Source organism: Delphinus delphis, chromosome 11, assembly GCF_949987515.2.
Source record: "Delphinus delphis chromosome 11, mDelDel1.2, whole genome shotgun sequence".
NCBI lineage: Eukaryota > Metazoa > Chordata > Mammalia > Artiodactyla > Delphinidae > Delphinus > Delphinus delphis.
In genome coordinates, this window is record NC_082693.1 from 982,412 (window position 1) to 1,003,942 (window position 21,531).

Here is a 21,531-nt window from a genome sequence, read left to right on the forward strand (position 1 = left end):
TGAAGGAGGGGTGAGTTCCCGAGTCCTAGGGATTGCAGAGAGCAGAGGTGGAAAACCGGAGGCTCGACCTACCCCTCGATGGTGAAACTGCTGTGTGGGTACAGCCTAGGAAGTAAACAGACGTGAAAGCGTCCCTTCCTGTCTTTCTGGGGCCATCCTGGAGGGACTCCATCCCCCTCTGGCTTCTCTTCACAGGCCTTGGGCGTAATTTCCACAGACACGCCTAAGAAAACGTTCTCTGGGGTTAAAGGATCCTCCTCACATTTTACAACCTCTAATCTGATTGTTTAGTACCTGCTCTTTGAACTGTTTTTGTTAAAATGATGCATACCCAGACAAGACCAAAAACTACAAGAATCACCTGAAATCCCACCATCCATAAGTGACAGCTTTAACCCTTTGATGGCCACCCTCCATAAACACAGCGTGCTCGTATGATTAGACATGACTGTGCTGCCCTGTGACCTGGTGTACGGTGTGCACAGGAGTCCTTCTTACTCCTCAAGTGGACATGGTACTACTCACACCTAAAACAAGAAATGAATAATCCTGCTGTTCCTGGTGACAGTTTACGTGCTTATAGTTCTTTGTAGTAAAAAGCAATTGTACCTCCTTGATCCCGTGGAAACTTGGGGCCGGGAGGAGACCTCTGGGGCTTCCATCGCCCTTGTCTGTGTGCTCAGTTCTAATCACCCCTCATCATTAAGTTGTAAGGTGTAGTTCTTTACAGCTTAGAAAGCACCTTTACATTATTTTCATTGATCATCACGAAATGAGACGGTGGTAAACGAGACAAGTAATCACAGTGCGATGATGGTGCATGTGGAGACTCACGACTCCATGTGTGCAAGGCACTAACAGTCACAGCGGCGTTTACTGAGAAGCCGCAGCGCCAGGCTCTGTGCAGGGGGCCTCACGTGGTCTCGGGATCCCCATCCTAGAGAGATGAATGCCTGAGGGTCAGAGAAGTCAAGTAGACCGATTGCGTGTCCACAGTGGACCCTGGCAGGATTCTGATCCAGACGTTTCTGACTTGAGCATCCCTTCGGGCAGCACTCGACAAAACTCGGACCTGTGTGTCGTCTCCACTTCATAGATGAGGAAACCAAGGCCAGAGGTGAATGACTTGCCTCAAGTCCCAGGGCCAGGATTCTAACCATTTGCTTCTAAGCTGCTGCTTCCACTGCATGGGACCAGTCCCTTTCCTGTAACTAAAGGTGCTGGGTGGCAGAACTCTTCCCTCAAATCTCTGGAGAAGGGAGTTCTTGCTAAGATCTTTCAGGGAATTCCCTGGCAGTCCAGTGGTTAGGACTCCACAGTGGTTGGGGAACTAAGATCCTGCAAGCCGCGTGGCGTGGCCAAAGGAAAAAAAAAAAGATCTTTCAAAAATCCTTCCTGCCGCACTGAAACCTCTGTGCCTTCTTCAGAGGGAGCAAAGGTCAGCCTCTTGCGCAGAGACCGAGCTTGCTGCCACACCCAGGCATGAGCCGAGGAGCTCAGAGCAGGCCCAACCCATCCCTTCTTCGTGACTTTCTTGTGCTTTCAGCATAGGGCAGAGTTGTCTAACTCATCCACTCCTTTCAGAGAGGAGAGAGCAAGCGCGCATTTATTCTTGAGGATATGAAACAAAGGATGATGAAACAAAATGGAATGAGATGCAGGGAAACTATTTAAATGCGGGGTGGGTGGAAGGCACATACAAGGAATGAAACAGCATCTTTTTGACATGTAGGCAAAGGATTGGCTTGTGAAGGCAATGAGGCAATCAAAGTTAATATTTTCCTCTTTAAAGACAGCAATTTTTATTCATAAAGCCCTCCTTGCTGGCACGAGCTCAAAGCATTTACTGAGTGCTGGATAATTACCCCTCCCAACAAACAATCTGGCAGGTAGGAAAAGAGAGATAATTATCCCTATTTACAGGTGGGGAGACGGAGCCACAACCAAAACCAGCTTCCGAGACCTGAAACCAGAAGTTGAGCCTCCTCATGGCACCTTCCGCCCCTGCGTCCAGACGTCCTCCTGAGAAAGGACAGCCCACTTGCTGGCAGGGGCTCGTCGGGAACTACAGCTCCCAGCAGACACCGAGAGGGGACGCTGTGCCCCTAGGGCCCGTTCCAGATTCCCAAATATGGAGAAGGACTGGGTTGGGGAAGAGGAACCGAATGTTCCCCCTTGAGAGAGGGAGAGAGGGGGAGGATGAGGTAAGTTTGGAATATTTAACTCTATCACCTAAACGTCTGCCTGGGCTTTGAAAAGCAGCAGCCACAGTCATGGCCTCAGTAAATATTTCTAGAAGAGCTCACCTTGAAATCAGGCAGTTATCTCAGCAGAGCCCTGTTTTCTCCTAAGATTAGGTGTGTGCTGTTCTAGGAGGGCAGATACCCTTTCTCTGAGTCCGACCAGCTCAGAAAGTGATGTTGGCAGTGGCGGGAAAGGAATCCAAGTGGAGGACAGCTCTGCTGCCATGGGAGCGACATTCCAGGGGCTGGGCTGGCAGCCGAGCCCAGGATGAGCGGGGAGGGCAAGGGTTACTCTTTTCCTGCTGTGGAGGCTGCTGAGCCCGCCTGGTAGGAAAGGACTCTTTCCCGTTCTGTCTTCATTGTGTCAACAAACATTTCTAAAAGCACATCCACTCGAGGTCCTGGGCTGGATGCTGGGCAGGATACGCATCACCGAGACCAGATCTCTGTCCTCAGGACGCTTTCTACAGGGGAGGACAGGCACACGAGGAAACAGTGCGAGGCGGTGTGCTTTTTGTTTGTTTGTTTTTTATTTTTGGCTGTGTTGGGTCTTCATTGCTGTGCGTGGGCTTTCCCTAGTTGCAGCGAGCGAGGGCTACTCTTCGTTGCGGTACGCGGTCTTCTCATTGTGGTGGCTTGCTGTGGAGCACGGGCTCTAGGTGCGCGGACTTCAGTAGTTGTGGCACGTGGGCTCAGTAGTTGTGGCGCACGGGCTTAGTTGCTCTGTGGCATGTGGGATCTTCCTGGACCAGGGCTCGAAGCCGTGTCCCCTGCACTGGCAGGTGGATTCTTAACCACTGCACCATCAGGGAAGTCCCAGGTGGCGTGTTATTTACACTGTTCATCTAGCGTTGTTACCCACCACCCACCGTGTGCCAGCCGCTTGGAATCCGATGGGAAAGACAGAAAAAGCAAAGCTTCTGCTCTCGTAGATTTCCGTTCTGGTAGCCCTGGATGTCGGGGGGACGAGTCCTCCAAGCAGCGGGAACAGCAGGTGCAGGGCCTTGAGATGGACATGAACTTGGTGAGTCTGAGAGTGACCAGTGGGGCTGAGGGGCCGGATGAGGGCAAGAGCAGGAAGAAACAAGTAAGAGACCTGGGCCGGGTCGAGTCACGCCTTCAGAGCTGTCTAAGGATGAGATGCGTGCATTTCATTCCAATCCTAACAGAAGCCGTTGTTTCTGGGCAGTGGTTTGACATCTGAGGTACAGTGCCAGACTTCCAAAGGAGTTTGGAGTGGCGAGGAGAGGTGTCCCTGAGCTGAGTGGGCAGGGAAGGGGAGCAGAGTGGGGAGCCGAGCGTCACGGGGCAAACAGGAAGATCTCCAGGAGCCAGGATGGTACCTGGCGGGTTCCGATCAGCAATCTGCCGCAGCTGTGGTCGTGTGAGGGTAGCGGGTGGTGCGGCCGGAGGGGAGGAGATTTACAGTCTCCACGTCAGAAGGCTCTGGAGCACAGTAATGTGGACACTATTCTCAGGCTTCCGTGTCCATTTGAGGACCTGGTCTCCTCCAGGCGCCGACATCTGCCCCTGAAAGACTTGATGCTATGAAGGCTTTCGAGTCCCACGTTGAAATTGAGGTGACTCCGAAGAGCACCGTTTACATTGTGAAAGGCGCCCCATCGAATGACACAAGCCGCAGGCAGAAGGTACCCTCGGGGCCGTGCACAGCGGAGGTGCTGGTCCGTGTTCTGGGGGACGGAGCGCCGAGTAGCCGCCGGGTGACTCGCAGTGTTTAGCGGCTTCCTTCACCACTAAGATGGAAGCCCCGCGAGCCGGCTGCAGAGCAGCAAGGGGAACGGGGTGCAGAGAACCGTGAGACAGGCGGAGGGTAGGATGGAAAAGAGAGGGATTGAAAGAGGAGGCCGGGGAGAGGCACTAAGAGGGGAGTAAAGGGTGGTGGGGGGTGGCTGGGCTCTCGGGAGCGCTGCCCCGGGTCTAGAATCCCTCTCCTCCTGTGGTTGTCTCGGTGCCACTGGCCTGTGGGCCTCAGGACGGCGGCTGGCTGCCCAGCCGAGCCACACTCTGCTCCGGGGTCTGTCTCATTAAGACCCCGCCCCTGAGACAGTCAGCCTGACCGCCAGTTCCTGGACAGCAGGACAAGCTGTACACCTACCTTAAGCGCCTCACCAGGGGTCTCGTCCTAAGTGTTCCCTTTCTACCTGAATTTGGGGGAACCATGGTGCTGTCCCAATAGGTCAAAGCAGAATAAACTCAAAGCGAAGGCCATGCCCGGCCATGCCCTCTTCTTCCCCAACCTCAGCAGGCAAACGGAAGGGCACTTGCCCGAGCAGGGGGCGGCAGGCTGCTGTGCGTTCGGCGGCTTCGGGGGGGGGGGGCGGTCATTTCACGTTCCCGGCAATAGGAAGTGGCGGTCACACCAAGGCTCCGCCACCCACCATGTGCCAGCCACTTGGAATCCGATGGGAAAGACAGAAATTTGACAGCAAAGCTGTCAGACACGGGAGGCCCAGCAGAGCCCACCGCGAGCCCAGACTCCAGCAGCGTCTCCTCCCCAGCCTCTCACGGGCCTCCAGCCCCCTGGTCGCTGCACGTGAGCAGGGCTGCCCCTTACTTCCAGCTGCACGCCCACTCAGGAACAGGGGAGCAGCCAGACCTCAGCGTGGCGGTCTCCATGTGCGTGTGCGGCAGGAAGCCTCGCCCCCCTAAGCTGCCCTGCGCCGCACCACGGGCCCGCTGCTCCCGAACCTGGGCTCTAGTACGGGCTGCATATTTGGCGGGGGTCCGAGGCCCCCGGCGCACTGGGCCCCCATCACCTCTGCAGGCAGTGGCCCGCATCACCTCCGGGACCCGCCCCACCTGCCTTCCCAGCCCTGCTCTCACGCCCAGCTCCAGGCCGCTCTCCTGACCCACCCTGCTCTCCCCAGACCTGGGCCTCTGAGCGGCTTACTCCCTCCTCTTGGGGTCCCCTTCTGGCTTCCTGGACAGGCTCACCCCCAGAGTTCAGCACAGTTATCACCTCCTCTGGGAAGCTTCTCCTTGACCCCCCCCTTCTCAGGTAGATTCAGTGCCTCCCTGCCTGTGTTCTTGTAGGGCCTGTACTTGCCTGTATTGTAGCGGATGAGCCATCTGTTCACTTCAGAGAAGCCCCCTGTGAACAGCTAACTCCTTTAGGATAGAAAACTGTGTATTTTACTTTTGTATTTCCAACTCCGAACCCAGTGAGGTGGTCGTGAATGTTCGTTGAATGAGTGAGTAGCCAGGATCCCTTGGCCTAATGAGTACCAAGGTCTCCTCCAGTGAGGTCTGATAAAGAAGTAAGTCAGGACCTGGGTTTTCTGGGCCAAGTAACACTTCCCCTCCTGGAACCCTGGCTTCGCTGGCGCTCTCAGGGCCCCCTCTGCCTTCCCCGCTCCCACCCAGTCGTCACCCCCGCGTCGTGCCACCCTCTGCCCTGAGGTTCCCCTTCAGGACTTGTTTGGCCACGAAAATACCAGTGCCTTTCCGCATTACCAAGAAGAGGGCACCTGTGTCCATGGTTGTCAGCTTTCCTTTCCCCCTCCTCCTAGATCAGGAGCATGTTGGCTGCTGGCACCTGTCCCAGACTGTGTCAGATGGGGCCCCGTCCCCATCCATCCCAGCTCCCCACTGAAGCAGGGAGGGGCCACGAAACCTCAGCAACGGTCTAGAGGTGAGAAGTGAACTCAGTATGAAAAATAAGATTTGTGCAAGCAAAGCACAGAGGTTGAGATGATCAGCATTTAAGGGGAGGGGAGGCCTGGTGGGACGCGGCTGGTCCTGTCCCGGAGAGCTCTTGCAGGCAGGTTGGGGAGCTGGGCTGGAAGGTCAAGGAAGTTAGGTGTCCACAGCAAGTGCTCCTGACGTGCTCAAGGTTTTAATAGATTTCCACCGCGGGGTGTCTGCTTGGGGTCAGGGTTGGGGGTGAGTGCGAGACCCCGGGAAGTCCTTCCTGCTCTGGAATTCCATGCTCAGGGATGGCTGTGGACTTCCGGGGACCCGAGTTCCATTCATTGGAGCTATTTTTGGTCTGCAGTAAGTTAGCCAGGCTGCGGGGCTGGGAAAGCGCTACCGCTGAAGGAGGTGATTCACTGGGACAGGATGCCCTGAGGCCACGTTGTGAGCCCCTGGGATCCCAGAACAAGGGTCTCTAGTGTTTGGGACGCCCTGGGTTCAGGGGGTAATCTCTGCAGGGCCTTCAGCAGAGAGAGGGCAGGGAGGGCCCTCAGATGAAACGGCAGAGGCTTTTGAACTCCTTCTCCCATACCTGACGTCAGCCCATGAGCCAGGTTTAACTGCACAAACTATCCCGCTGGGTGCTTATTAGTATCCCATTTGACTGAGGCTCAGAAAGGTTAAGAAACTTGCCCGAGTTTACCAGGTAGCAAATGCCAGAGCCAAAATTCTAACCCATAAATCTGACAGCAAAGCAACTGCACCACAGCACTCCATGCTTGAGGGCCCCTCCCAGAGGGACGGAGCCAGTGTGTCCCGGGGAGGGAGGGGGATGCATGGGAGAGGACTGAGCTCTCGGCGCCCAAGGGGCACGCTGCGGCATCCTGCGTTGTCCTTTCCTCCAACCCTTTCATTCCAGCAGGGCCAGCGCTCAAAGGCTCTGCAGGAGAAGAGTTTGGACCTGAAGAGGTGTCCTGAGGTGGTGGACAGAGCTCTCGTCTGGGCAGGAGTGTCCTGGTTCTTTTTCTGGTTAGTGCAGGACAAGCTACTTACCCTCTGATCCTCAGTTCCTTTATCAAGGAAAGGCAGTGGGATGGGATAGAGGAATTAGGATGAGTAAATGCCCACTGTACTGACCTCACTAAGTTACAAAGACAAAACGGAACCCTGAATAAATAAGTCACCAAATATAGTCATGTTATAAAAATCCTAAGTTCTTATCTAGTTGACTCTCCAGCTCAAAATGTTTTATAGATATATTTTGGTGCTCAAATGGCTCAGCCCAAGTCGTGAGGCGTCCTAGGGTTCTCTGTGAGTCTCTCTGGCCAAATCACCCAAGGTCATCATCAAACCCTTGACTGGTTCCACTCTTGAGCAGCTGTTTACTTCTGACATGAACAGCCTCAATTCCACTTTCTGAAAAGTCAAAGAGCCCGGCTCTTTCTCCCCACTGGAACTTTGCAGAGTCCACGTCCATAACTCGGAGTCCTTGGTCTGGTCACCTCCTTCGGTCCACGTCCAAAAGAGGCCACGGCTTGTCCACATTGTATCTTCACAGCTAACTCAGCGCACGGCACACAGCGGTGCTCGGCGAACTTTGATGCATACGTGAACTTTCCCCTGATTTCTCCCCCCCCATCCCCACTGATGTTTTCATTGCCATGGAGATGGGGATATTTCTGACCTCATCCTTTGGGAGTACCACAGAGATTAGCTAATTAATAAGGTGGGGAGGGCGAAGCTCTCCTGGCACTTAGTGTTTAACCGAAATGGCTGGGAGACAGTGGTGAAACCCCAGGGCCTTCTCAGAGCATCGTGAAGACACACAGTGGGAGCCCTGACCCTTGATGTTCATTGCTCTGGGACCCTCCTCTCTTCTCTTGGCAGGCGTTCCCCCAGCATCCATCCTGGAGGCTGACCCCCCTACCAACTCCCCTGCACAGTGCCCCTCCCTCAGGGGATCCTTCCTGCAGCTGTGCAACAGCTGGAGCCTTTGGGAGCCCTGCAGGGTCCAGAGGCCACAGTCACCTGCTGCCAAAGTCACCCCCCCGCACCCCCCACTTTCCCGTTTCCCAGATCAGGTGGGCGGGGGTGGGGGGCACGGGTCCAAGGATATGAGGAAGGGCAGTTTACTTGGCTTTCCCTCGTGATAGAAAAGTGGATTGGAATGGCCACTGGCAGTGAATAAACCAGAGCAAAAGACCCATGCCAGCTGGTGACCACTGGAAAAAAGCAGCAAATTCATGAATTACCCTATTTACACCAGAAATAAACTAATAGTTTGGACCTTTGCTTGATAGGTTGTGCTGGAATTATAGGCCGTTCATGAAGACACATGGGTGAAGCTGGTTTCCACCCCTCCTTACTCATTGACGGCTTTGGCACCAAACCCTAATGTTCCACTCCACCAAGCCTTGCTGGCATCCTGGGTAATCAGTGTCAGACAGACCAACTGTTTACAAACTGGGAATCGCAACCCATTAGTGTGTCAGGAAACTGATTTGGAGGATTGTGACTAGATTCTTTTTTTTTTTTAAGAAACAGTATAGAAATAAAATATCAGAGTACTTCACATGTAGGAAGGGTAGTTTGGGGGGTAAAATGTTTATTTCAAAGACATGTATGTTATTATATGATAACATATACTAATAACATATTATTTCAGTAACATAATACATGTGTACTAGGTCATGACATGAAATACACTTTTTATTATGGACCATAGTCAAAAGTTTAAAAGGGATAAGAGTATGTATAAAGGAATACTATTCAGCCTTAAAAGGAAAGGAAAGTCTGACATAGGCTACACTGTGGATGAACCTCGAGGACATTGTGCTCAGGGAAATAAGCGAGTGACGAAAGGACAGATACTGTGAGACTCCATTTATAAGAGGAGCTTAAATAGTCACATTCATAGAGACAGAATGTACAGAGGTGGTTGCCAGGGTCCAGACGGGGGGCAGGGAGTGGGGAGTTCGTGTTCAGCGGGAACAGAGTTTCAGTTTTTTGTTTTTTGTTTTGTTTTATTTATTTATTTGGCTGTGCCGGGTCTTAGTTGTAGCAGGCGGGATCTTAGTTCCCTGACCAGAGTTAGAAGCCGGGCCCCCTGCATTGGGAGCGCAGAGCCTTAGCCACTGGACCACCAGGGAAGTCCCCAGAGTTTCACTTTTGACGATGACACATCCCATGGACGCCGCCAGCCGCGGTGGTAGCACAACACAGGGGAATGTGCTGGCACGCGATACACTCACTGCTCCCAGTACACTTCCAGCGATCATGAGGGTAGATTTTATGTTTTGTGTGTTTCACCACAGTTTTTTAAGAAGCTGCAGGGGAAGCCTCCTGGGTCCTCACTGTCAGTGACGTCACCCCCACTCACTCCCAGCTCCCTTTCTCCAGGGCCGTCCCCAGGAACCGTTCACCGCCCACCCGCTGACCTAGGCCTCCTGCCTTTCCTGCTTCCTCCCCTTCTGAAACCCGCTGTGCCCGCGCCCCCAGCTCACAGCATCATGTAAGCCCCTGGTCACCCAGCTCTTCTGGTCGGGCCACCTTCACTCCTTCCCGGTCTTCGTGAGGGCCCTGCCCTCCACTCATCCCCCGGAACTGCACCAAGAGTGAGGTGTCTGCATTTCAGTCTGATCTTCACGCTTCCCCACTTGAACCCCCAATGGCTCTCTGTTGCTCTGAGGGAAGCCGTTAGCCGGGCAGAGAAGCCAGCTGGACGTCGCTCCTGGCTAACCTGCACACCGCCCGCCCATCCTCCTTTAACTGTACTTGCAGTTCCCCGAGTTCACCCAGCTTTCCTTTGCTTCTGAGTCTTGGCCTGGGGTCTTCCCCACCTCACTTGTTCTGTACACGCCCAAGTCCTATCACTCGAGCCTGGGTTGGCACCCAGCCCCTCTGAGAAGTTTCCCTCTGCCCTCGTAAGGCCAGATCTGGGGCCCTTGAGTGAGTGAGGTCGGATCAGAGCACTTATTGTGCGGCACAGCAGTTCCCTGTGTGAGTCTCCTCTCCTGACTGTCCTCTGTGCCCTCCTGAGGCCGGCGCTGCACCCGATCCCTCCCTGCGTCCCTGGGCCTGCCACGCTGACTGCCCCACGGTGGACACTCTCTGAGGGGTGAGTGGGTAGGCACAGGAGGATGTTCGAATGTATGGATTTTCACAGGTTTTGAAATTCAAATCTGGGAATCAGTTTTGGTCAACACTTTCAGCTGGAAATACCTTTGATCAAGGTCTAAAGAATGATTTATCCAAATTAGTAACAGTTGCTATATTTGTGTAACATTGAACATCCTATAGAACACTGTCATTTCTTTTTCTTATTTGACACAATAACTTAAGTAAGAAGGAAGGCCTTTGTCATCACACATGGCACGTGAGGAAGCTGTGGGTTGTCCAAGGTCAGCAAGTTAGTCAATGGCAAAGGCAGGACAAGGGCTTACATCCCTCCCACTCACTTTACCATGATCCCTTTAACTTCCAGAAATGAAAAGAATCAGAGTAATTAGTCCTAAAATCAGGACGTTTCAGAGAACAGGGAGTATATATTTTCTGGCCTTTATAGGGTCCTACTAAGGTCCCAGTTCACAGGTACTTAGTAAATATGAACTAGCTCCACTCTGGCAAAACCATCCCTGCTGTGCCTTGCTTCTTCTACATTTTCCAGAAAAAGAAACAAAACCAAGCCCCCTAAGGACTGCTGTCCAACAACGTACTGGGATTTTTTCCTTGTATTCGCTCTACATCTCTGCGTTGCAAAATCAAGCCCAGTTTCTTTTATTTGATTCTCAGCAGTGAGAATATTATTTGTACCCCATCTGCATCCAAAAAGTTAGAAAAAAGAAAAGAGTTTATCACTCATCCCCATAAAATAACCTCTTCCTCTGCCCTTCCTAGTCCAAGGTAAACAGTTCTAACTGCATTTGGCAAAGGATCTATTTTCCAGTCACTTTATTTTTTTCTTATACGGACACTACCAATTGTTCCCAGTCTCTTTTTTACTTTTAAAGCCAACACTGGACATCGGTCACTAGTAAGATCTGGTTAAAGCCAAGAATAGTGAGAGGATGACTTCAAGGACATTGGGCCACTTTAGAGCATCTCAGGCACACAAATCCAGCTGCTGTGCGCACAGGGCAAGTACAGAAAGATCAACCAAGGCGGCAGAAAGCCCTCCCTCCTCCTGCACAGGCACCACGGCCGCTCTCCCCTCTGTCTAGGTCAGTTAAGTACTGATAACTGTCTTTTGCAAAGGAAAAGTGACCAAAGCCTGAAGCTCTGATTTCAGGGACATTGAGAAGGTCCTGGTCTATGTAATCACAAGTCCTGGAGTTTTCAGAATTATCCCGACTTCAGAAACAACATTAAATGACCCTAGAAGTTGCAACATTTCTATTTCTGAATTATACCTAAGAAGAAGCTTCTTACATCTAAAATCAATTATAAAAAAGATCTTTTGGTGGACAATGTGTCCGAATTTTTTTTTTTTTTTTTTTTTTTTTTTTTTGCGGTACGCGGGCCTCTCACTGTTGTGGCCTCTCCCGTTGCGGAGCACAGGCTCCGGACGCGCAGGCTCAGCGACCATGGCTCACGGGCCCAGCCGCTCCGCGGCATGTGGGATCTTCCCGGACTGGGGCACGAACCTGCGTCCCCTGCATCGGCAGGCGGACTTTTAACCACTGCGCCACCAGGGAAGCCCAATGTCCGAATTTTTTATGTAAAAAGATAGTCAATAAATCCAAGTTTCTCACAAAGCAGCATCGTCCTGCTCGCCCCAGCCTACAACTCCACGACTAGAGCTTCATTCCTTTTTACTGTAAGGCGTTGCCAGGGCTATTAGTGGGCAAATATCCCCATGAGAGATGCTATTTTATAAACTTTTATCAGACATAACTTAGAGGGAATGTGTCTTAGATTCTTTGCTGAAAGCAAAGTTTTGATCAGGAGAGAGGAAGGCAAGAGCTAAGATTAAGGCGATGTTGTTCAACCATTTTGTTATTATCACATCTTAAAGAGTGTTTTTTAGTATCTTTTTTCTGATTGACACTCCCCCAAAGAAATTTTAATACCATAGATACACTGTATATCTGTTTGTGTGTGGTGTGAATATCAGTGCTTTATACATAAAAATACTAAGGTGTTTTTCAGACCCTAACCTGAGAACCAGTCCCCCTGCTTGGGGGCAACAGCGCCCGTGAGCATGCGTCTGGAGAAGCCACCACCCACAAGGGAAACGCGAGTTTGGCTAAGAAGTTGCGGCACCTGAGCCAAGCTCCTTGGGCAGAGCTGCTTGGCCGGTCCGACCATGCTGCCCCCTGCATCCTAGACTGCAGGGCCAGGATTCAGCCCGCGCAGCCTCCCCGGCTCCCAGGGTCTCGTTCTTCCAGCCCTGACAGGACCCAGGGTAACAGCCCCTGAGCAGGACAGAATGTTGCTGGGCATGTAGATTCCCAGGCGACATGGGTTCACTGCGGACGCAGAGGTGTTAGTTCACAGGGCTGCAGGGATGGGCTGCACTCTCCACCCTGTGGCGGCTGAAGGGAGGGCCTGGCACCATGGAACACGTGACTGGCAGAAAGGGGGAAGGAGTACCAAGGCCCCCTCCCTAGAGGCAACAAGACACTGCTAAGAAAAACCATCGCCAAGTGCTCACCAGAGCCAATGGTGTCTTTTTTTTTTTTTAATTCTAGTTACTGCCTTGGTAACTGGAAATTCCAAACTGTCTGATTTTAAAAGAGCCCCAAAGATGAAAGATGAGAAGAAAAACAGAGGAATTAGAAATCCAAGGCAGCAAAGAGCAGCAGATAAAAAGCTGCCCCCCGACAGATGCAGATCTGGACAAAGAGAAAGTAAACAAGATAACCCCAGCTAGGGTTGTCCAAGGAAACAAGAAAGGTTTCTATAAATATAACCAGAAAAAAAATATTTGTCTTAGCTGATGAGATCACCACACATGGCTCATGATAGGGATCTTTTGTTGCTCCCTTAATTGAAGATTGGAGGAGAACAAAACTGAGGCAGAACTCAGACTACTGGCCACAAGGCCTGGGTTCCAGCAAGCAGGCTCAGTTTTAATTAAATGCAGCTGGAGTCATTAAGACGTGATGCCATCGATCTGGACTGTGGCCTGTATTTTCACTGACGTGCTGGCCCCGACGCCCAGCAACAAACAGGCTGGCGGCTTCTCCATACCCTGCAAATGGGGTCAAACACAAGAGGAAGCATGTGGCCCTGGACGCAGATCTAGGGGCGAGAGAGGCTTCCCAGGGACCCCTTCGTCTCTGCAGGGGTCACTGTGTGGGACCAGAGCAGGAGGGGAGCTGGAATCCCTCCAGATGTCCACCCCGCTAGGGGCCAAGCCGCATTCCAGGCTGGGACTGTGGCAGTGAACGGGGCAGGTCCCCACCTCGAGGAACTTCCACTTGGAGCAGGGGTGGGAAATGGGGGCAGCGGGAGACAGACAACACAGTGATTACGCCAGGTAATTTCCCATGCTGACACGTGCTTGGGGACAGAACATGAAGCGAGGCGGGGTGATGGGAGGGGCCCATTAGCTCAGGAGGTGAGGCGGGGTGATGGGAGGGGCCCACTAGCTCAGGAGGTGAGGCTGGGTGATGGGAGGGGCCCACTAGCTCAGGAGGTAGGGCAGGCCTGTCTGAGCAGGTGTTGCCACCTGGAAGGTGAGGAGGCCACCGAGTCCCAGGGTGAGTGTTTCCATGGAGGGAAAGTCTCTGAGTCAGGAAAGTACTCGGCATGTTGAGACGACATACAGAAGGCCAGTAGGGCAGTATCCTGTAGACCACGGGAGAAGGGGCAGGTGCCCGCAAATGCAGACAGGGCCAGTTTTGTAGGGCCTGGTAGGACACGGGCAGGGATTTGAAGTCTGGAGAATTTTTAGGGGAAGAGCGCTATGATGCAGTATCTGTCTATTTTAGAAAGATCACTAGGGCTCATGTGGAGGACGGACCCGGCCAGAGGGGGCCAAGAATGGAGATGGGAAGATAGGGACCGTGGTCTGAGGAACAGAGAGAGCCGTGGTTTAGATGTGGTGGAGGTGGTGAAGTAGTTAGCTGTGGTACTTCATGCAATGCATTTTGAAGGTGAAACGGAGAGGGGTATTCATAGAGAAAGCAGAGTTAAGGATGACTCGTAGGTTTTGTCCTGAGCAACAGAGTAAATAGTGGCTTCACTCAATAAGATGGAGACGACAAGGAAATCAGTGGGTTTGGAGTGGGAAGCAGTCCACTCAGTTAAGTCTGAGATGCCTGCTCTTATTCTCTCTTGGACTCCAAGAGAGTTTGGTGAGACTTATGCCTCAGTTTCCTCATTTTGAAATACAGTAGCACTGACTACATTATAGGGTTGGCGTGAAGAGTAAATGAGTTAATATGTATGCAGTGGTTAGGAGAGTTCCTGGCACACAGTCAGCAGCAAGATAGACGTGTTTAGTATTAATATTAAGGCAATTTTTTCTTTTTAATTGCAAATAATGAGGGGAGGAGAAGGGGCAAATAATTGAAAATTTGTGAGAGAAAGGGAAGAAGCAAGGTGAAGAGCTTGTGGAAACACGGGATGGTTCCCGGAGTCCCGGTAGAAGGCTGACCTCAGATAGAACAGGGGCACGTGTGCAGCTGAAGCTGGGACCCCCGCCCACGTGGCACAGATGCATCCGGACGCAGGGGCGGCGGTGGGAGGTGACGGCTCTCCTCTGACCACACCGTTTTCTCCACGAAGCATGGGGCAGGGGCCTCATCTGGTGTGAAGGGCAGGGAAGGGAGACTCAGAGTGAGGGTCAGGAGTATGAGATGGTTTCTGCAGAGGTGGAGGATGGGCTCACTAGGAGGGCAGAGCCTGGCAGGTGGGAGAAGCACGAGCATCTCAAACAGCCTCACGCAGCACAAGGCTGGTGTGCTGCCCGTTCCAGGTATTTATTCTCAGCTGAGCAGGTGTTTGGTGAGTAGCTGCTGTGTGTCTGGTGCTGGGCTGCATGCTCGTAAAGGGGGTGAAGAGGGGGACAAGGTTTGTGCAGTCTGGATGAAGAGAAAGGTTTTAGGTGAAAAGAAATAACTGGAGGACAAATGTAGTTCAATCTGGAGCCAAAAGACCAAACCACAGAAAACCGTGCTGCCAAATTCAGGGTAATGGAATGTGTGTGTGCCGGGCCCGTAAGGATAGCCTCCCAGGGGAAGTGGATACGAGCTCGGAACTCACTCAGCCACCCCCAAACCGGAGGCCGCTGCTGCCTGTCATCCCTGGACCTCTGAACCGTCTGTCATAAATATTCCGCAAGATGGCTCTAATAAGGTACAGCTGACTCACCTGCTTTGTCTGAGGGCCCACCTGACGTCATCAGTAGAAACAGTAGCAGAAGCCTACAGCGGGCTTCTGCTAGGTTTCCTTTGGGGGTGTGGTTGGGTGGGGAGTGTGCCTTCTGAAACAAGAAAAGGTCTCCTTCCGTCTTAACTGGCTCTCCTCTCCCTGACACCATCATTTGCAGTGCATGTGGTGGAGAGCAAACTGGGAAAGATTCTGGCAGGAAGATAACCAGAAAGGTCACACTTGAAGTGCAGCCACATCCTTCTCCTCTGGCGTTGGGACCCAATTCTTCCTGTTGCTGCACCATGGAACAGTCTGTTTTGTTATCAAGAATTGTCAACCTCGTCCAGCTCTGAGGCCAGACTTCCTCTGAGGCCCTGGGACCTCCCCCAGCAAAGGGTCCCCACGAGCCTCTACTGCCTCCTGTAAACGGGCTTAGGAGGGGCGGGAGAAACTCACAGCTAAACCCCAAGATGTGCCCCTCAGTGTGTTCCAGGCAGGAGGAGCCAAGACTTGATCTGCGCTGGCAAAGTTATTTTTTAAACTGGAATTGCTGGTAAGGCTGCTTCCCTAAAAGGCAACTCAAATCCTGTCTCCTGCTCTCCCTTTCCTGGAGCTGTGGCTCTCTGCCATCATGCTGCTGCCGAGGCTTCTCCAGACTCTCTAAGGGACAGGGCTCTTCTGGTCCACTCTCCCCGTCTCCATCCCTTATCGCCCCACTCAGCCACCCGCAGCCCATCCAGGATAAAACTGAATGTTTGGGAAGTTTTCCCAGTAATGCCCTATAAAGTAAAATACACCTAATTGCACACGGTGCAGCCCACCGTCCACACCTCCAGACCCTGGGGCGGCACAGGGCCTCCTAGCATCACTTCCCGAAAGGCTTAGGCCCAGGCCAGGCCACTTCAGAACCTGCACCTCTGTGGTCTGACCTCATCTTGGGCCGTTGCTGTCTATCAGATCTCTTGGAAGTCAGATGACTCCGGTTATCCTGCCTGCATCCTCCTGATGTTTGTGACTCGCTCAGAGTAGAGAAGGTGTCACAGCCTATGAGGAAGATAGGTTCATAGGGGACCCGGATCTCATTTGCCCTGATTTGTGAACTGGAAGGAGAGAGGCCCGTGAGGCTTCTGTGGGTCTGCACGCGGGGCCTCACCTGTGAAGCTGCACCTGGCCACCTTCCTCACTCTACATGCTGCCTTCCTTGCCATCTCTGCCAGCGCCCTCAAGGTGACGTCTTAGGCCGAGGGGTGGTAGCAAGAAACAAGAGTGGATTAAAAAACCCCATGAAAATGAAGCGATGAAACACCTGGAATATGAGGGAGGACAAGCAGGGGATCCATGCAAGGCGATGTAATAAGACGGACCAGGTTGGAGAGTTGAGAAGGGAGGTGAGTGGAGGGGAGGGGGGAGATGAGCGGGTGGGAGCAGCCTGATCTGAGAACACGCAGTGACCGCCCAGCTCGGGAAGGGAGGAGGGCAGAAAGGCCTTCTGTTTGCCTTTGCACACAAGGAACCAATTGCCTCGGAAGAAGAGTGGGTTCTAAGAGGGTCAAGGGAATTGCTTCAGACCCCACAGGAATCCAAAGAAGTGAGGGATAAAAACCATCCCGAGAGCGGGCGCCTGCCCCTCTGGGAGGTCCTGGCTCTGCCATCTGCTCCCCGGATTTGTAAATGCCGCAGCCCGTGCTGGGGCTGAGAGCGCTGTATTTATCAAATATTCTCAGGTCCTAGAGCGAAGGACCCCTGTCGTTCATTTTTCTTGTTAGCGTGTTTCTACTTCCCTACACCTGCACCCAGTCCTGGAAGAAACGAACGTGAGGCATGACTCTAGGTAGAGCAGGCACCTAGGATGGGGATCGGATTTCAGGAGAATTTAAGACATCACATACATGCTCTTAGTACCACTTCACACTGGAATCAGTGTTCCTTGTCAGAAAGTACTGTAAGGGTTAATAAAGGCGTTATGGGGAGACCCAGGACTTGCTGAGCCCCCTTTTCTGTGAGGGGATCAGCAGAGTGACCAGCCTTCTGAAGAAGGGTCTCCATCTAAACTCTGTGAGTCAGCCCTTCAGGTTCATGTCTGTAACTTTTCCCTTCTGCAAACGATTATCTGATTTTGACCCACTTGGAAGCCCTCCTAAATGCTACCTGGTCAGAATGCTTACTGGCCAGGAATGGAACGCTTACTTTCCATTTGTGAAGGCAAGTTACCATCTTGAAGCAAAATGGCAGCCAGCAGGGTTTTCAATGGATTAATTCTGTGTTCATCTGGGAAAGACTTACCAAATCTTTAGTAGACAGATTCACAGACTTGGGGAGACACCGGAGCTTTGAGTATCAGGTGACAGATGAGGAAATCGGCTCTCGCCCAAGGGCTCACAGCAAGGTGCAAGCAAGATGGAGATCTTTGTTTCCACTCAGCCCCACAGCATCTCAGGTTCATCTGTAGATGCCATGAGAACATTTAAGAGTTGAGGGGGCTTCCCTGGTGGCGCAGTGGTTGAGAGTCCGCCTGCCGATGCAGGGGACACGGGTTTGTGCCCTGGTCCGGGAAGATCCCACATGCCGCGGAGTGGCTGGGCCCGTGAGCCATGGCCGCTGAGACTGCGCGTCCGGAGCCTGTGCTCTGCAACGGGAGAGGCCACGGCAGTGAGAGGCCCGCGTAACGCAAAAAAAAAAGAGTTGAGGGATTGTGACCAAATTTGACACTGCAGAAAAGCACACAAAAATAATTTTGATGTTGGTTCAGCTTATCATCTAGAAAGAACATGACAGCCAAAAAAAATTGTCAGTAAAACCCTGACATTTTTACTGAGTATTGGTGATATTTGACAAGTAGTAGAGGCTGGAAGATGGATGTCTTAGAAAAAGGCAAAAGCTCAATTTTCCAGCTTAAAAGTCATCCATTTAATACTGACAATATTTTTCATAGTTAACAACTGTCCTTTTCACACACATCAGTAGGATGCGTGACATCTGTCCCTCTATATATGTAGTGATTTTTTATAGTGCTTTTTCTTCATTTTTTTAGTTCCTTTTTTAACCCCATTTTTTATAGTTTTTAAAATTTATTTATTTATTTAATTAATTTTTTTGGCTGTGTTGGGTCTTCATTGCTGCGCACTGGCTTTCTCTAGTTGCGGCAAACGGGGGCTACTCGTTGTTGCGGTGCGCAGGCTTCTCATTGCAGTGGCTTCTCTTTGCTGCGCAGCACAGGCTCTAGGCATGTGGGCTTCAGTAGTTGTGGCACGTGGGCTCAGTAGTTGTGGTTTGCGAGCTCTAGAGCGCAGGCTTAGTAGTTGTGGCACACGGGCCTCGTCGCTCTGCGGCGTGTGGGATCATCCTGGACCAGGGCTTGAACCCATGTCCCCTGCATTGGCAGGCGGATTCCCAACCCCTGTGCCACCAGGGAAGTCCTTTAACCCCATTTTATCCTTGAGAGAAAGAGTAGGTGGAAGTGAGTGTTTAAAAAAATCAAGCCCTGGGGAAGTAGAAATGTCTGGTTTAGGGTAATATAAGAAGTGTGTAGTGGGTGTGGTAATCGTCCAGGCAAAGGTCGAAGTGTAGGGCCTGCAGTAGAAAGAAGGAGGGAGGGACGGAAGGAGTGCGTCTGAAGAAGTGAAGAGAGAGAGCGGGTAACGAGGGGAGAGGTGGGTCTGCTTTCTCCTGGAGGCCTCCTGGCAGAATCGTGGCCCAGGGGCAGGAGAAGCGTCGCGCCGAGGCGTGGGGATACAGCCGATGTGGTCTGAGTTGTGCTGAGCTGGCCTGCGGTTCGCGTCCTCAGTGCTTCTTGAACTCCCAGCATCGCCCCCGCCCAGCTCCCCGGGAATCCCACCCGCCCAGCAGGAGCAGCCCCGGCTCCCTCCAGGGAGACGAGGAGGAGCGCTGGCGTCCTGGGCCTGGTGCTTCAGCGCCAGGGCTGAGGGCTGGGCTGACGAGGGAGGCGGGAGGTCCTGGGGGAGGGTGACGGTGAAAGGAGTCCTGCGACTATTCTTCTGTGTCGCTGCGGGGACGGGGGCTCCTGGCGGCTGGCTGTGGCCTTTGTTTCCCTGCCCTTCTCTTGGCGCACTCAGAGGCTGCAGCGTTGTGCTTTCAGGGTCACGTGTTAAATCTTTGCACAGCTGCCGGGAGAAGAGAGTGAGGGAGAGAGGGAGGCCGAGAGCGCCCGCCCTAACCTTGCGCCTGTGAGCAAACAGTCTCTACGGGCGAACTAGAGCCCTGCGAAACGTCTCTCCCTGCCCCTTCCCGCGGTTACACGGCAGACCCCTCTCACTCCACTTCCAGACTGTGCACACCCAAGCCAGCCTCTGCCCTCCGCACACGGCTTCCATCCACATCCCCGTCTGCACTTGCGGAGCGCGCGCGCGCGCGCGCGCGCGCACACACACACACACACACACACACACACAAAGGATGTGTGTGTTTGCGATCACACCTCCCGAAAGGAAAATCAACATTCTTACCAAGCCAGTCACTTGTGCACCTGATGTTGGATAAGCAGTTTAATTTCTTTCCAGAGAGTGTCAGTGTCTCTGGCAATTTACACACACACACACACCCCCCCCCTGGCTTTTCTGTACTACTGTAAAGTTTGATCACGTGTGTCCTCACCGCCCTCTCTTCAGTATGAACTCATGAGCTCTGTTCTCCTCTTACCGCTAAGGCTGCACTTTCCCGTCCGAAGTTACTGCTATGATCAGACTTAACACAACCATTGTTTTTTGTTTTTTGTTTTTTAAAAAAAAAACCACCCTCATGTTTCTCCAGCTCCTAATAGTAAGTTTCCCCCTCTGCCTTTCCCACAAAACCCTGACCACTGCTCTACCGTTTCTGCGTGTTTATTCCACGAATGGCCTTTATCAGTGACTGCAGGCACGGCAGCTAATGTGGCCAAGGGTCCCGGGCCAGCCTCTTGCTGCCCACGCTGCCTCAGACTGGTCCCTACTGGCTCAGCTCCTTGAGCAGCCAACAGGAAGTTGGTCTTACAAAGTGTGGTTATGAAGTGAGATGGTTGATTTTCTTAAACAGGCCAAGTCTAAAGAATTCAAATAAAGTTTCACATAGTAGGGGAATTCCCTGGTGGTCCAGTGGTTAGGACTCTGCACTTTCGCTGGCAAGGGCCCCGGTTCAATCCCCGGTCAGGGAACTAAGGTTCCGCAAGCCGCGTGGCATGCCAAAAAGGAAAAAAAATAAATTTCACATAATACTGTAATCAGCATCGCCAGGGTTGGTCCCTTACTTCCCAAGGTCATCACTGGGAAGGAAGCATTCATCTACATGTGTAATTTTTGATATGTTGTTGAAAAACAAATCTAATTATTTTAAGGCCCAATTCTGGTACATCCAAGAAGGTTTCAAAACATACAGAAGCTTGCAGATAGCTAACAGATATAGAATAAAGACTTATGATGTTTATTCCTTGGTTTATTTGCTGGAATTGTATCCTGTACAGCAGGGGTGGCAAACTATAGCCTGGGGACCAAATCCTGTTTTTGTGCAATCTTTGAGCTAAGGATGGTTTTTATAATTTTTAGACGGTTGAAAAAAAACAAAAGCAGGGCTTCCCTGGTGGCGCAGTGATTGGGCGTCCGCCTGCCGATGCAGGGGACGCGGGTTTGTGCTCCGGTTCAGGAGGATGCCGCGGAGCGGCTGGGCCCGCACGTCCGGAGCCTGTGCTCCGCAACGGGAGAGGCCACAGTAGTGAGAGACCCGCGTACTGAAACAACAACAACAACAACAACAAAAAAAGCAGAATCTTTCATGACACAGGAAATTATGTGAAATTCAATTTCACTGTCCATAAATAAAGCTTTATTGGAACACAGCCATGCTTGTTCATTCCCACGTTCTCTGTGGCTGCCTTCATGCTGCAACCTCAGAGTCGAGTATTGTGACAGAGACCATATGCCTCCCAAAGCCTGCAACATTTACTATCTGGCCTTTTACCAGAAAAGTTAGCCAACTCCTGCTCTCGAGTATTGCTTTTCAATCCTTTAAATATCTTTGGAAAAGGATCTCTATCATTTAGGAATAAGTTAGGTTTACTAGATACAGAAGCCTGAAGTAATAGGCTTGTCAAACACGACAGGAGTTCACTTGTCTCTTATGTAAAAGAAAATTGGAGCTAGGCCGACTGGGCTGATAGAGTGTCCCTGTGGTAATCAGAGACTGAGGCCTCTTCTGTCATTCTGCTCTGCCATTCTTACTGCATGGTGTCCATCTTCAAGATTGCCTCATGGGGCTTCCCTGGTGGCAAAGTGGTTGAGAGTCCACCTGCCGATGCAGGGGACACGGGTTCGTGCCCTGGTCCAGGAAG

General features: G+C 52.1%; 1 long non-coding RNA gene across 1 annotated transcript; it reads left to right on the forward strand.

The window, feature by feature from the left end:
• The first annotated feature begins 1,583 nt into the window (after positions 1–1,583).
• On the forward strand, positions 1,584–21,027 carry LOC132433391 (uncharacterized). The gene is made up of 3 exons (XR_009521130.1): positions 1,584–1,681; positions 1,924–2,204; positions 20,750–21,027. It is a non-coding gene; the product is annotated as an uncharacterized lncRNA (long non-coding RNA).
• Positions 21,028–21,531: the final 504 nt, after the last annotated feature.